The 17223-nt window shown below is 35.5% G+C and overlaps 1 protein-coding gene and 1 pseudogene across 1 annotated transcript in view; both read left to right on the forward strand.

Annotated features, from left to right (window-relative positions):
* The window catches only part of MAGED1 (MAGE family member D1), a 52083-nt gene that overhangs the window by 24831 nt on the left and 10029 nt on the right, over positions 1–17223 (forward strand). The gene's annotated exons all lie outside the window — the stretch shown is intronic.
* Positions 11266–11369, forward strand: LOC111734366 (annotated as a pseudogene).

Genomic DNA, 17223 nt, shown 5'->3' on the forward strand with positions numbered 1-17223 from the left:
TGGAAGGGTTCAGAAGCTAGCACAAAGCTAGATAGCAAAAATAAAGAGAGCTAAAATGACTGTTAGATCTAAATTTCCAGAGAACATGTTTTAACAAGAACATACTATCGGACTAAATTTTAGTTTTGTTTTGTTTTGTTTTTTATTCAAAGAGGTTTTTCTACCCCTCAAAAAATGGTTCACTGATGTGTCTTTCTTTAATAAGGCTTCCATACATCTGGATGAATATCTGAACCCTTTTCTAATATTCCATATAAAGGTTTGCCACCTCATCCCATGAAAGAGCTCTTTTAGTTATGCCCTCCTAGGACTTATCAGTACAGCCAAAGAAGATAGATCCAATTAGTGTCTACTCCCCACCATCTTGATTAATTAAGTAGCACCACCATACTGTGGTAACTCTACCCCTTAAGAATTTGGACTCCCTAATCCAGGGGAAACCAGAAGTCTAGGAGTGGTGGACATACAATTTTCTTATTTAGACCTAATCTTAATTGCTGCCAAGTGTTTGTCTCAAGTGTTAATCAATACAAAATTTTACATAGGAAATTCTCTGTATTAAAATTCAGATAAAGCCAGTAAAGAGAATTTACATGATATCAATGGTCTACATCATGTAGTAATTGCAAGGGATCAACACGTATCACTTATCTTCCTTGCTTAGATTCAGAACTAATTGAAATATGAATTTAGGAATCAGCTAGATGGAGATCAGACCATTATTATCATTAGTAAATAAATCTGATTTGAGAAGATGGTTTTAGTGTGGACTTCCTAATACTGGACCACAGAATTAGGGAGACTTACTCAGACAATTGCAGACAATGCTGAAAAACTACAAGACTCCAGGCCAAAAGTAGGCCCCTTATTGCACGGCAAGGAGCCAGTCAGAAATCATGTTTTCTATAGGCATACAGAACCCTGAGAGAAGAGCAGAGGGCAAGAGCTTAAGCCAAGCACACTCAGATATTTCTCTCAAACATACTAATCATATAACTCATTCCTCCTGTGGGAAGAAAAGCAGGAGTGTTAGTCTAGTTGAAGTTCTTCCACATGGAAATCTGAGAAGTAAAGATTAAGGGTTCCCTCTAACACAGCTAAGTGGTATATTCAGTATTGCCATTTGCTTGAACCTGTCTATCTCTTCAGAACCAAAAATATCACAATTTTGCTGTAGCAAAAAAGTTACTAGGATATTGTAGGAAAACTTAAGTATAGTGCAAATAGCTTAACTGCATAGTATCATATTATAGACATATCAATGGAATATTTAAAACTCTCATCTAAATGCTGTAACAGAACATGAAGAAATGCTTCTTAAAGGCAAATGTATGAAAAGGAATACATTCAGAACTATCTACCAAGTGGTAACACTACATATTGTACCTTTTGTGCATGATATGTTTCTTTACTTGCTTTACTTAGAGCTTTGAAATAAGGCTTCAAGAAAGACATTTCTCCATTAATCTGGGTTCATGTAATATCATTGTATTGAGAAAGTGTGGGGATGGGGTTAGAGGTGGGAGAAGAGAGGAGAAAGAAAGGGACAAAAGAGAGACAAAATGAGGAGATGTCAGGGGATGGGCACCATGTGTAAAATTGTAGATGATCTGGGCCATGTGTTTGATACAGAGAAGGAGAAAGTATTGAGAGTATAGACAGCAGGGGTGATGTGTGCAAAGTATGTATGATGATGGTGACAATGTGGACAATGTGAATAATGGCACAGGATGGTATGAAATCACTGTGAAAATGAAAGCAAGGCAATGTAAATGATAGTGACAGTATAAGATCAGAATGTGTGTGATAATGGTGGTATGGACACAGTGTGTGTCATACTGTGGAAGATGAGAATTGTGCATATGTGTGTGTGGTTGTGTAGGAGAGTGGGAAGGGAGGGAGAATAGTGGGAAAGGACACATTGATAATGAGACACTGGAATCACTGTGCGTGTGAAAATATGAATGGGGCATTTCAAGTAATAATAGGAGGATGTAGACATGGGTGGATTGGGGAAAGTGTAATGTGCTGATGGAAGATAAGTATGTGGTGTAAGTGATAAAGTTAGTGTGTTTGTGTGTGTGTGATACTGGGGAAAGTAAGAAGTGTATGTATTTGTGGATGCAGATAGGTACAGTGAGAATGTATGATAATGGGGGAATGGAAAAATGCATGATAATTTGGAGTGTGGAAATCATGAGTGTATGAATAGGATTGTTGAATAAAATGTATGATATGTAAAATACAGCGTTTCCAAGTGTCAGTGAGGAATGGAAAATGTATGTGTGTGAGAGTGGAGGTGATGTGGATGTCGATTCTGAGTCTGTATGATATGGAGATGGCATGAGCATACGGGAAAGAAGTTTTGGAGGATGTTGAAGACTTTATAGTGGAGATGTGAACTGTATATATGATAGTGGATATGGGTAGACATTGTCATAATGTAGGGATGAAGTTAATGTAGTTGTGACCATGGGTGATGGAGATGGTGTATGTGATAATGGGAGTTGATTAGAGCTAGTTGTATTTGACAGTGAGTATCATATCGTATGGACTTTGTGTGTATAATAGTACAGGATAAGACGGCATGTCCAGAAATGGAAGTAATAGAGACAGTGTATGTGTCAGAAGGATAGTTTGGAGAATTAGGACAGTGTGTGGAAATCATAAGTCATAAATAATAGTCATTATCATATAAGTCAATAAGTCATAGAAGGAATTATGTATGAATGAGAGTGTATTACAGACTGTGTGTGTAAGTGAGAGAGAGAGGAGCAGGGGTGGGGAGGGAAGGAGAGGAGGGGGGAAGGGAAGGGAGAGATATTTCATATATTGTGATGGGCATTTGGAATTGTATTTGGCTATGAGTAATAAATAGATCTGAAAATGAGTTGCTTAAAATGGTGAGGGGATATCTTTATCTTACCTAAAACAAATCCAAATTCAAGACCTTCATGATTTCATCAATGTCTCAGGCCCCTCATATATATTTTTTGGTTCCATGATCCTTAGCATGTGACTCCCATCTCTCAGGTTCTTCAGGGTTCCCGGATGCCTACTGCAACTCTAGCCATCATTTCTGTGTTCCAGGTAGGAAGATGAGGAAGAGGAGAGGGCAAAATACCTTGTCAGTAGAATTAGTTTCCTTGATATGGAGCTTTCTGCAAAATTTTACCAAATAATTTTCACCTTCGTCCATTAGATAGAACTGTGACACATGGCCACCATTATCTGCAAGGGTGTCTGGGAACATTGTCACCCATAATAAAAATCAAGATTTATTTAGTAGGGAAGAAGGGATGTTTCATGGGTTATAGCCAGTAGAGAAGGAGAAGTTGAAGATATAGGAGAGGGTATAATTAATAGATCAGAATCCCAGAGGTAGCAGATACAGACAGGATTCAGAGTGCAGGGCCATTATATGACTGGCACAGTTTGAGATGCTGGGGATATCATGGTAAGCAAAAACAGACATGTTTTCTTTACCCTCATGGAGGTTGCTGTCTTGTGAAGATGACGGACATTAATCACATACCCAAATATTTGTGAAGTAGGCCCTGTCATAAGTACTGTGGAGGGCAAGTACATGGTTCTGTGAATAGGTTTAAAGAGAATTTGACCTTTTCAGGAAGGTCAAGTAAGGAGGAAGTAATGATTGAGCTGAGACCAGAAGGCAGCTTCAGAAATAACTGGTTGATGGGTGGATGGATGATTAGGATGGAGGAAAAGTGTTCCCAGAAGAGGAAACAGAATGAACAAAGTCACTTATGCTCTGTTTTTACATTTTATTTTATGTTTATTTCATGTAGAATATTTGCTATTTTCATGTCTTCAAGTTCACTAATCTTTACTAGTTAATTTCATCCAGATATTTTTCAATATTATGATTTTTGTCACTAGATATATGATTTGCACCTTACTAAATATATCTAATTTCTCTACTTAACATGACCATTCTTCTAGCTTTTGGACATATGGAACAGAGTTATAATAACTTTTTAAATGTACTTGCCTGTTAAATATAACATCTATGTAAGTTTAGTTTAGATTGATTGATTTTTCCCCACATGATGGATAACATTTTTCTGCTTCTTCACATGCCTAGTTATTTTTTATTGGATGCCAGGCATTATGAACTTTACCTTTTGGTAAAATTTTGGTAAATTTCTACCTTTTGGTGCTAGATATTTTTGTATTATTATATATCTACTTGAGCTTTATTATGAAATACAGTTATTTGGAAGTGGTTAAATCTTTTTTCAAGTCTTGCTTTTAAGATTTATTAGACAGGACCTCTTCTTTTTGGTATTCTGTTCACTGAACACTAGCCACCTTGGTCTTTCAGCCTCTTGTCTCTGTCACCTCAACTGGGCTCTGACTGTATTCTACCTTATTGCACCACATATTGGAAACTTCCAAGTAGAAAAGGCTCACTTCATTTCCCCATCTCTCAGGGATCACTATTCTTCATGGCTTGATGTTCATGTCCAGTGTTTTGAAAACCATTATTCCATATTTTTGTCCCACCTTTTTAGTGTTTTTTTTTTTTTTTTCAGATTGGAAGGTAAATCCAGTCCCTGACTTGCCTTTTAGGAAGCTATATATAGACTTATTATATAATTTCTTTCCTTTTCCTTTTCTCTCTTCCCCCTCTCTTTTTTGAGCTGGTTGTTTTCCTCAGCTGCCAAGTATCAGATATAAATGACAGCTGTACTTTTTATCAGATGAGGAGAAAGAGCCTGAACAAGAACAAGAAATTCATTCAAAATCAGGGATTTGAGGAAGAATTTGGATCACAGGGAAAGCGACCACATATTCCAAAGGTAACTCTTCATGGCTCCGAACTTAAAATTCTGAGTGTAAAGACAAGCTAAAGAGGCAAATTAACCTCCTTTCAAAGGATAGATGTTTAAGGATTAGAGTAGATATTCATAGGGTTGGCTCCCAGCCTTGGAACTTCCATGACTATAGTGTTAGAGTAAGTGTGCTCTAATCTCAGACACTGTCCTACATGAGGATGAACCAATACATAGGACAGGTAGCCCATGGTGTGGGTTACATGATCATAGCTTCAGCCCAGTTTCAGAGATTATAAGTCACCAAGAAGTTCATGATGGTGAGAAAACATGTGTGAAGAACATTGAAGAGCCTTTAGCTAGGCTTCATGTTTTGTTAACATTAGAGAATTTATCAGCAGAAGTAAACCCTATGAATATAGTGATCACGGGTGATCTTTCAAACCAGAGTTCAAATGTTATTTAGTATAGTTGAATACATAGTGAAGAGAAGCCATAGGAATGTAGTCAGTGCAGAAAAGCCTTTAGAAGCAAGCCAAATCTGAGTGATCATCAGAAATTTCAATCTGAAAAGAAACTTGGATATCCAAAATGTGATAAAATACTTCCCTCTGTTCTTATCTTATGCATATTTTTCCAGTCTCTATAAGTGATTCTTTGGATCCCTCCTCACATGCCTTTGCAAAGGAGTTGCATGTCCCTGACCTTCAAGGGAGGAGAAAACACTCTTTCCCAAACCAAGGACTCACAAACAGTACAAATTCTTCTGTAATTCTCTCTAGTCTCTATGTAAATTTGGGCTGAAAAGAAATGGAATGAATAATCAGTAAATACCATGACTAGTCTGCTGTCCCTGTGTAAGCCCTAAAGGACTGTGTTCAGAACTCCCTGGTGGCTCTCTTTAGAGTTTGGGGATACTTGGAGAATATCTTTTTTTTTAGCTACGTGTCTTTAACCAAAAATTCTGAAGCCACTATAAAGTCCCTTTCAATATCATGTTAAATTTATATTGTGTTTTCTGACTTCATACTGCAAAGGAAGTATGCTTCTGTCATTAAAAATATAAAAATCATTCAGATTTTATAATTCTCTACTTAGAACATAATCTTCAAAGGTAAATTACTGAGAAAGTATAGATATATTTTAGATCCTAAAACCACATTTCCAAATTAACTTCCAGGAAGGTGAATATTTATTTGGCTTTTGGATAGAGAAGGACATCCCTAGCATTAAAAAGATGGAAGAAATGACAATGGAAAGAAAGTAATGGTTTATATTTTTTGCCTATATCAAGAATTCATAAACAAAATTAAGAAACAAGCCACAAACTAACAGAATATATTTGCAGCAAATGTGATAGACATAGGTTAATATCCTTAGTATTTAAAGAACTGTCACAGCAGAAGTACAGAAGACTAATAAACATAGGACGTCTGCTCCCCTTCCTTAATCATAAAAGAAATATAATTTAAGTCAATTAAATATCATTTTGTCTAGCAAACTAGAAAATATATTTTTAAATCAGATGCTCAGTACTATCAAGGGTACATAAGAACTCTTCTACATTACTAGTGTTGATAAAAATCTTTCTGGAAAGCATCTTGGTCTTATTGAATAATGGCTTTAAAATAGTTCATACCACTTTGACCTAGTAATTCTATTTCTAATAATGTACTATAAGGAAATAATTGGAGATAGGCATAGCAGTTTGTGGTGGGAAGGGGGGATCACAATGACAATCTAATGAACAATGGAAAATAAATGGAAACAATATTTTTGTTAATTAGTTAAATAGGTAAAAAATGTATCATGGGATATTACACAGTTATAAAGAAATTTACAAAGCCTTTTTAATGTCATAGAATTTGTTATGTCAAAATAATTGTGATGTAACATTATGTGCTAAAAACAGATTCAGATGGAGTATATTAATTGCCATGGCACCCATGGGTAGGTGTATGCAATGTCGGAGTTGGTATGGACCGTTTCCCCAATGTTTTTCAGATGATCCTTGTTTCATAAATGAAACAGAAAATGCCATAAGCTGAAGTATATAGCCACTTATCTAAGTCCAGCTTCCTATCAGTTATAGTTATCGTTAATTCTTCATAATTCTCAAATTAAGCAATTCACAAGTTTTATATTGATGCTGAACCTTGAGGACACATATAGAACTAAATTATATCCCAGATATATGAGAACATTCAGATATACCTCTGAATTTTCCAGTGCAAATGGCAGAGGTATATGATTCCAGAGGCAAATGAGATATCAAACAAATATTCTTAAACCATGATTTGGAGGTGCTACTTACAGATGTCTTTATATTGTCTCTTCTGATAACCTTCTTATTAATGAAATGTTCATTTCTGTGGTGATGGGAGTGAAGAAGTAACTGGAAGGGAATCATGCATATGAAGGAAGATGTAACCTAGTGAAGTTTATGCCAAATTCATTTGATGTAATCTGGAGATGTCACTTTGCCTGATCTCATGATGCAAATTGGCAACAAAAACTCACTAAAGTTTCTTAAAATTGTGCAAGTCTGACTGGACTCAAATTTATGTATATTAGACTGAGATCCATTAGTCCTCCAATGTAGGTAATACATGTGTTTTTGCTCATCATTATTACTCTAGCAGTTATCACAATATATAGCATCTAGTAGGCATACTTTAAAATTTATTTTTAAATTCACATATGTAAATTCATATATGTAAATAAAGGAGATAGATTCAAGATAGCTCCAGTCCAGAAAACATAGAAGAGGGATTTAAGAATTCTGTAGTGCTTGTTTTGAGGCACCATAATACTTTATGTTGGGACCTCAATGTATATGTAGAATGTATGTAGAAGTTTCAAGAAGGACCCATTATTTCATATAATTATTCTGTCATTCAGTTAGAAAAGGGTGTTATAATCATGCTATGATTTCTTCTTGCCCATCTGTTAAATTATGATTTGTATATTATTTATATCACATAGTGAACTTTTTATCTAAAATAATGTTTCAACTTAAAATACTGTCTGATATTAATACATCTTTTGTTTATTAATTATGTGCCATAATTTATTCCATCCTTTTATTTTTATCCTTGCTATATGTTTGTTTGAGAATTTCCTGTAGTTATTTAATAATAGAAAAATGTATTTTACAAATTTCCTTTGATCAAAGCATCCCAATTTTATCTAATAAATAGAGTTTGGATTTCCTCTTTGAAGGAAAGCTTCTTTTATCCTCCACCAATGTGCTTCCTATTTTTCTGTAGTTCCTAAGTTTCTTCCATGTATCATTTTCCTTCTACCTGAAGAAAATCTTTTAACACCTCTTACAGGGCAGATCTACTGGTGATGAATTTCTTCAGTTTTTATTTGAGAAGGTCTTTATTTGTCTTTCACTTTTAAAGGATATTTTTAGTAGACAGAAATCTAGGTCTGTAGCCTTTTTTCTTTTAACATTTTAAATATTTTACACCACCTTCTTTTTGCTTGCATGATTTCTAATGAGAAGTTTGTATAATTATCCTTGGTCCACTATAAGTAAGGTATTTTTTCCTCTGGCTTCTTTCAAGATTTTCTCTTTGTATTTGGTTTTCTGCAGTTTGAATATGATGTGCCTTAGTGTAAATTTTTTAATATTTACCTATTTGGTATTCTGTGAGCTTCTTGAGTCAATTATCTGTTATCTTCATTAATTTTGGAAAAATGTTAGCTATTATTATTAGTAATATTTCTTCTGTTCCATTTTCTCTTTCTTCTCCATCTGATGTTCCAGTTATACATATTTTGCATCTTTTGAAATTGTCCAACAATTCTTGAGTGTTCTGTTTTTGTTTTTGTTTTTGTTTTGTTTTGTTTTGTTTTTTCGTTCTTTTTCTTAGGCCACTAGTATAGAGATATATGTTAATCTTACTAGGACTTGGCCTTGTTTAAAGTTTCCTTTAGCAGTACGTGTCAGAGGCTCCTTATTCATCTAGTGTCCTTAATTTTGTCTCCTCTCTTGGTTTGGGCTTCCTTAAATACTCTTCCTTAAAGAGTCTTTGCCTTGCAACTCATTCAACTATAACCCACTGTTGTTATATTGAAGCTCTATTGTTGTGGTGGTATGGTATGCAGGAAAATGAGTGTTTTGTAATATTCCAATTAAATTTCACTGTTTTAGTGGGCCTGTGACCTTTATAAGTATTTCTTCATGTATGCCCATTCCCCCTCCTGCCCTGTTCCTGCCCCCACATCAGGCGAGACAAGAAAGCAGGTGAGACGAATATTCTTCCTGCTTGGCTCTGAGACAGGCTCTGGTAGTCATTCTTCCTGAAAAGTCAGTCTTTGTTATGGAGAAGTCCCTGGGCATATTTCACAAGGATGTTCACAGGGACTCTTCCCCTAGTCCTGCTAGTGCCACAGGGTGTCTTTCTTGAATCTTTGCAGTAAGAACCTGGTGAGATTCCTAGAAGTAAAGCCCATGAAAGTGTGCTTCCTTCCTCCCAACATCCACTCCCAGGAGTTTCTCATTCTCACTCTAGTCCACACTCAGCCTCCAGCACTTTGTCAAAATTATCATTTAAGTGTTTCTACATGTTTATGGCTCTGATGGCTTCTGCTTCAGGTAAGCGTATCTTGACTGTGACTCTGTCCTTTCAAATTTCAGGAAGGTGGTTTGCTCTGAAACCTCATTTCTCTGTCGGGTCCAAGAAAAGTCATTGATTTTTAGTTCATCCAGCTTTTTCATGTTAGTGCTTTTTTTCAGGGCTCTATCTCCAGCCTCACATTGACTCTGTTGGGAAGAAAAGCAGGGATAAGCAAGGAGTTGGTAGATATTGTAGGCCCTTTATTCCAGGGGTGGGAAGAAACCCCAGATATTTCTGTAAGATCCTCTGGCAATGTGGCCTTGTGCCTCACTTCCTGGGTAAGGCCAGGAGAGGACAAGACTACAAAATAGAATTGGTTATGTGGTGTCTATAGGCATTCTTAACCTTAGGCCTCCTCCCATAGTTTCCCTCTGCTCAGGGGTATCATTGGAGTATAAGAAGAATATGTTAGGCAAAGACAACCTCACAGAGATGAACAGCATCCAGCATATGATAGGAGTCCCAAAATATTTCCCATGTGTATCAGTGGCATATGACACACTCAGAGAGCATCAGGCCCCAAGGGGACTTTGTAGTAAAGAATGAGGCTCAACTCAACAGCTACCTGCTTGGACAGACTTTGGTGAACCAGCATGGATACATGATGCTCAACAATATCACCCATTCTGATGTTTTGACACTAAGATCCCATAACTTAGTCACAACCCCAAAGAAAGAAGTGAGAGAAATTCCGTACTGCTGGAGATCAAGTTTCAACCACTCAATAGATTGGGAACTTGATATAGAATTTAAGTTGAGTTGCAGAGAAAAAGAAAAATTACATTTCCTGCATACTTGAATCTGCCAGGTAATATCCATACCTGATGAACAACCAGCAGCTGAAAGGATGTGATAAATGCTGAGTATAGCAAACAAATTTATATATTCAAAACGTGGGGCACATGGCTAGTTGAAAACCTGCAGTGGTTTTATCTCAGGGCAAGAGTGACATCATGTGAGAAGTGATCTCTGATACTTTGATGGGTACCAAATATAAAGGGAACTGGGTATTTGAGGGGAAAAAAAAGAGAACTGACATTCAACATTCTTTTTGCAGAATGAAATCTGCCATTAGTAAGGTGACTTTACATCATTTTTCCTCCTCCTCTTCCTCTTCCTCCTCCTTCTCCTCCTCATCCTGTCTTTGTCCCTCTTACTTCAAACGCTTTTCTTTTCTCCCTAGTGACTTCCTCTACTCTCTTCTCTTTCTTCCTCCTCTTTATTTTCCTTTCTTCTTCATCTACTCCTTAACCTTTCTATCTCCTTTCATCTTCCTGTCACTCTCTTCCATCCTATCTCTTCTCCCTTCTGCATTCTACTTCTTTATTCTCTTTCCTCCCGCTTTTTTCTTTCCCACTTAGTATCCATTCTTTATCCACCCTCTTATTTCTATTTATCTTAATAATTCCATTTACTTCAACTTCTATTTTCATTGATCTTTTCTCTTATCCCTATTTTCTTCCCTTCCTCCCTCTTCTCTTTATCTCTCTCTTTTTGACTTTTCTTTCTTCATTTCTCCCTCTTCATGCTCCCTTTAACAACAAGATGGTGAAAAGTGAGAGAATAGAATAGAATCAAGGTGTACTTAAACTGGTAGAATCAGCATAAATGGCTGATGGATTAGATTTGGGAATAAGGCAGAGGGAGGCATTATAAATAATTGTAACTAAAATAGGAAGAGAAAGAAACTACAAAATATGATTTTTAAAAACTACTTATGAAAAAGCAACAAACATTCTAAATGATGAAATGCGATGGTAAAGTCATTTTAGGAAAAGGAGAGGGGTGTTACTTATGGATATTATTACCCAATATTGTAATTGATGTTTCAAGAAATCATGTACTCTGGTTTTTCTTCAGATCGTGTAAATATTTCACCTTTTACTAAAGATTTCCATGGAAAGAAATCATCTAAGACAACAAAATAAGTGCTATATATAGTAAAAGAAGTCATAAAATTATTTCTTTTTTCTTATAGTATGATTGTACATTAGAAAGCCCAATAGTTATAATTTTTTTAAAAGCACTAAAATTGGGGAATTATGCTCCCAGCAGGAAGGGGTAAATGGTGTAAATGTACTTTTCCCTATTTTTCCCTGAGCATTATATATAAACCAAACTTGGGAAAACCCTTAAAGTTGGAGATAAGATGGCATACTCTCTAGGGGTCTTGGCTCCCAAGGCATGACTTGATGGTGAGTTCCCTGGGTTTTCTTTTATCACCACCTGGCACTAACAATGGTACCCGTTCACCATGTAATTAAGCACCTAGGTCTCTCCCAGTCAAGATGATATTAATAAAAGCTTAACATGGAGCTAGAACTCTCACTTAGCCCTCAGTAACAAGGACCTGTCCCTCCCAGGTGTCGACAGAGGCTGAATAGGTATGTGGAATTTCACCCACAAGTAATAAAACAGGAGATTTAATTAAGATCCAGATCCTCATAGTAAGCAAAATATCCAAGATTCAATCATATCACTTATCATATCAAGGACTATGATAATCACAACTTGAATGAGAAAAGACAGTCAACAACACCAACACTAAGATGATAGAGATATTAGAATCATCTAACAAGTATTTTTAAACAGCAATCATAAAAATGTTTTAATGAGCAATTGTGAGCATCCTTAAACCAAATAAAAAAAATAGAAAATCTCAATAAAGAAGTAAAAAGTCTCCAAAAGAAATAGAAAACATAAAGAAGAATCAAAAAGAAATTTAATAACTGAAAAATCCAATTGATAAGAGAACTTAAAAAGAAAAAACCTCAGTAGCTGAGCTCAACAGCTGACAAGATGACAGAAGAATGAATCAGTGAACTTTAAGAATAATAGAAATGATCCAATCTGACCAAAAGATAAAAATATAGACTGAAAATAAAAAATGAACAGAGCCTCAGGCACTCAGACTATTATGAAAAATTTAACATAAGAATCATCACAGTCACAGAAGAAGAAAGATGAAGGATGGAAAAGTGGCTGAAAATCTCCCAAATTTGTAAAAACACATAATCTCATAGATTCAAGAGGCTGAGCAAACTCCAAACAAGGTACAGTCAAGGAAATTCATATCAAGACAAATCATTGTCAAACTTCTGAAAGCTAAAGGCAGAAATAAAAATATCTTGAAAGCCACCAGAGAGAGAAATGACACTTTACCTATAGGAGAACACCAAACCAATGACAGCAGATTTCTCATAGAAACCATGGAGACCACAACATTTTTTAAGTGCTTCAAGAAAAGAACTGTCAATCTAGAATTATATACTTAATGAAAATATTCTTCGGTAATAAAGAAGAAATCAAGACATTTTCAGAAGGAAAACTAAAGAGAATTTGTCACTAGCCTACCTGTTCTGAAAGCATGGCTAAAGGAAGTTCTTAAAAAAAGACAGGAAATGATAAAAGAAAGAATCTTGGACCATCAGTAAGGAATAAAGAACAACAAAAAGTAAAATATGAGTAAACATAATAGACTTTAAAAGAAATTGTTTCATTAGTTTCAAGTATACAATACATTGATTACACATTTATATAGTCCTTGAAACAATCCCCCTGATTACTCTACCCTCCCTCTGGCTCTACACATAGCCATTACCTCACTGCTATCTGCATTCCCTATGCCGTGCTCCCTAACTCTCTGACCCTCTATCAACTACCAGTTTGTATTTCTTCAACCTCTCACCACTTTCTCCCAGCCCACCACTCCCTCTGGCCATGACCTAATTGTCCTCTATATTTGTGGGTCATTTTCGATTCAGTTGTTCTTTCTGTTCCTTCGATTCTTCATATCAGTGAAATCATATAGTATTTATCTTTCTCTGGCTTATTTCGCACAGTATAATCACCTCTAGGTCCATTCATGTTGTGGCAAAGAATAGGATTTCATTTTTCTTTATAGCTGAGTAATGTTTCATCATATATAGACTTTCCTTTTCCTCTCAAGTTCTCTAGATTGATAATTGGAGCAAGAATTATAACACTGTCTGTAGTTCTCAATTTATGTAGAAGAAATATTTGAAACAATTATATTTAATATAAATTATAAATATAAATTATATTATAAATGTTGGTAAAAATGTAAGCAGAGTTAAAGTTTCTGTACTTCTCTAAAATGGTAAAGTATTGACACAAGTAGACTGTTGTGCATTACATATTATAGTGTGATACCAATAGCAACCATTACGAAAGTCTATGCAAATTTATATACTCAAAAGCATTATAGATAAATCAAAATAGAATTTGTCTTAATCCATTTGGGCTACTATATCAACTTACCACAGACTGCATAACTTATGAACAACAGAAGTTTATTTCTCATAGTTCTGGAGGCTGAGAAGTCCAAGATCAAGGCACCAGTGTGGTCACATTTGATAAGGGCCCTCTTGCTGGATTATAGCTGGCACCTTCTTGCTGTGTCCTCACATGGTGGAAGGGGCTAGAGATCTCTCTAAAGCCTCTTTTATAATGCACTAATTCCATTCATGAGGGCTCTACCCTTATGACCTAGACAGACTCAAAGGCTCACCACCTAATTAAATCATCTTTGGGGGTTAAGATTTCAACATATGAATTATGGAGGGTCACAAACTTTCAGACCATAGCAGAATTCTACAAAAAAAGTTTAACTAACAGGAAGTTAAAATATGAGTAAAACAGAAGTGAAAAATAGAGGGAAAAAAACATAAAACAAAAATAAAAAGGCAGCAATTTACCAAGAATACATAGCAATCCTAATGGTGTAAACAGCAAACAACAGAGATGCAAATTATCCAAAAGAAAAACTGATAGAACTGACAGTAAAAATAGACAATCTACACATATAGTTGGAAACTTCGACATCTATCTCTCAACAATGAATAGAACAACTAGAGAGAAAATCAGCAAAGATACAGAAGAATTCAACATCTGATCAATATTTATAGAACATGCCACCCAACAACAGCAGAAAGCACAAAACTCTAATGAAAAAATAAATAGAGATTAAAATAAAAGGAGAGACATACTTTATTCATGGATTAGAAGAATCAACACAGAAAAGATGGTAGTTCTCCCTAAATTGATATACAGATTGAATGTATTTGTTATCAATGTCACAGCAAGATGTTTTATAGATATAGATTATTCCAAAATATATGAAAAAACAAAAGAACTAGAATAATAGGTAAAATAATTCTGAAAAAGAAGAATAAAATTGTACCAAATTTCAAGACTCTTGTATAGCTGCAGTAATCAAGATTGTATGATATTGGTGGATGAATAGACACATAGATCAATTGAATAGAAGGCTCAGAAATAGGCCACACACAAGTACAGTCAACTGATTTGTAACAAAGGTACAAAAATAATTCAATGGAAGGATTATCTTTTAAATAAATTGTGCTAAAATGGCTAGATATCCATAGTCCTGCCACCTACATCTCGCCAAATGTACCTTGGCCTAAACCTTACTTCTCATTCAAAATTAAATCTAAATGTGTGATAGACTTCTATATAAAAGTTAAAATCATAAAACTTTTAGAATATACCATAGGATAAAATTTTCAGGTCCTAGGTCTTGCTGAAGAGTTCTTAGAAATGACATAAAAATCAGTCTTTAAAAGGAAAACAAAATCAATAAACTGGACTCCTCAAAATGTTACTTTATGACTCTGTTAAGGGGATGAAAAGACAAGCTACAAACTGAGAGAAAATATTTACAAACCACATATCTGGCAAAAGACTCATGCATAAAATATATAAACTCAAGATTCAACACTAAAAAGAATAATAAAAAAAAACAATCCAATTAGATACTGAGCAAAAGGCATGAAGAGACATTTCGCTAAAGAGCATACATGGATGGCAAATAAGCATGTGTAAAAATGTTTCACATCATTAGCCATTAGGGAAATGCAAATTAGAACCCCAACGAGTTATCCCTGCCCATTTATCAGAATGGCTAAAAAGTACTGACAGCAGATGCTGACAAGGATTTGGAGACAGTGCATCACTCACACATTGCTAGTGGGAATGTAAAATGATATAACCACTCTGGGAAAGTTGGGCAGTTTCTTATAAAACTAACATCCTCTTATTCTACAACCCAGCATATTGCACTCTTGGGCATTTATCCCAGAGAAATAAGGACTTAAGTTCACAGAAAAATTGTAAACAAATATTTATGGAAGCTTTATTCATAATAGCCCCAAATTGGAAACCAACCAGATGTCCTTCAGTGGGTGAATGGTTAAGCCAGCTGTGATACAGCTGTCATGGAATAGTGTTCAGCAATAAAAAGGAACAAATGATTGATACACAAAACAACTTGAATGTATCTCACAGGCATTATGCTGAGTGAAAAAAAAAATCTGACTCTAAATGTAACGTATGATTCCAATTTTATAACCTTAAAATATTAAAATTACATAGATGGAGAACACATTAATAGCTGCGATGGGTTAAGGATAGTGGAGAGAAGAGAAGTGAGTGTGACTATAAAGGGGTAGTACAGGGAAATCTTTGTGGTGATAGGATACTTTTGTATCTTGATTGCTGTGGTGTTTACCATAGAAACCTTTATATGGGATAAAGGGACATGGAACTATACACGCATGTCATATCAATGTCAATTTCCTGGTTTTGATATTGTATTATAGTTATATAGATGTACCCATTGGTGGAAGCAGCTGAAGAGTACATAGGATTTCTCTGTATATGTTTGCAATTTCCTGTGTATCTATAATTTAAAAATAAAAAGCTTCTAAAAATTGTTTAAAGTAGTAGAATTAATAAACTAATTTACTAAGAGCCTCTGGCACAGCTGTATTTCAAAGATTATGCCAAACGTATTAGCCAGTCACTGCCACCACTGAACACTGAATAGATGCTGCCCTTGGCCCTGCTACCAATGCTGCTCCTAGAAAATGGATTTTTCTAGTGACTGCTGCTTCTACCACCATAGATATGGCATTGGATTCCATCTTTCCATCTTTGAATCAATACTTTCTGACCAAGTGTTAGGTTGAAGTTGTGACTGTTTGTGCAATTAAAGAGTTGACTCAGCAGGTCTGGGATGTTAAAAGCCTGTGTATTCCACAAAAAATTTTGCACATTCCAAAGAAAGGTCTGGCTCTTGACAAAGTCTTGGGAGATAACCTCTAAGCCCTTAAACTATCCTACCAGATTAGAGTGTCTTTGTTCACCTGGGGCTTTGGGCCATAGCAGAGAATTTACGTTAACAGTGCAATTTATAGTGGGGCCTTGGACTTTGTGGTATTAGTTTGACTTCTGCATAGGCTGGAGATTAAGTAACTAAGGTCAGCCACTCAGGTGTCTCATGCCTACAGACTGATTCCCAGTAAGATCCTGGGTACCAAGAGTCAGGCAAGCTTCCATGTTTGTCACACATCTTGCTGGGAGAATTAAACACTGGCCATACAACTCCAGTGAGAGAGTACAACTGGAAGCTCATGCTTGGTCTTGTCCTGGACTCTGCCCTATGTGCTTTTTAGTTTTGATGATTTAAATCAGTATCCTTTCACTGTAATAAACCATAGCCATGAATATAACACCTTTTCTGAATTCTATGAGTCCTACAAATCATTGAATCCAAGGGTGGTCTTTAGGGCCTTGCCATAGTGGTAGATCCTATAGATCATATTCTCTTACCTGCTAAGGGAATGTGAAAAAGTGAATATCTGGCCTTTGTGGCTTTTGCAGTTGTAACTATTATGTAATAGAGTATACACACTGTATTATCTTACTAATATGTGAAAAATTGAAATATATCTAGCCCTAAGGGTTTTCAATAAGCA

Source organism: Pteropus vampyrus, unplaced genomic scaffold (genome assembly GCF_000151845.1).
Source record: "Pteropus vampyrus isolate Shadow unplaced genomic scaffold, Pvam_2.0 Scaffold1002, whole genome shotgun sequence".
NCBI classification, from domain to species: Eukaryota; Metazoa; Chordata; class Mammalia; order Chiroptera; family Pteropodidae; genus Pteropus; species Pteropus vampyrus.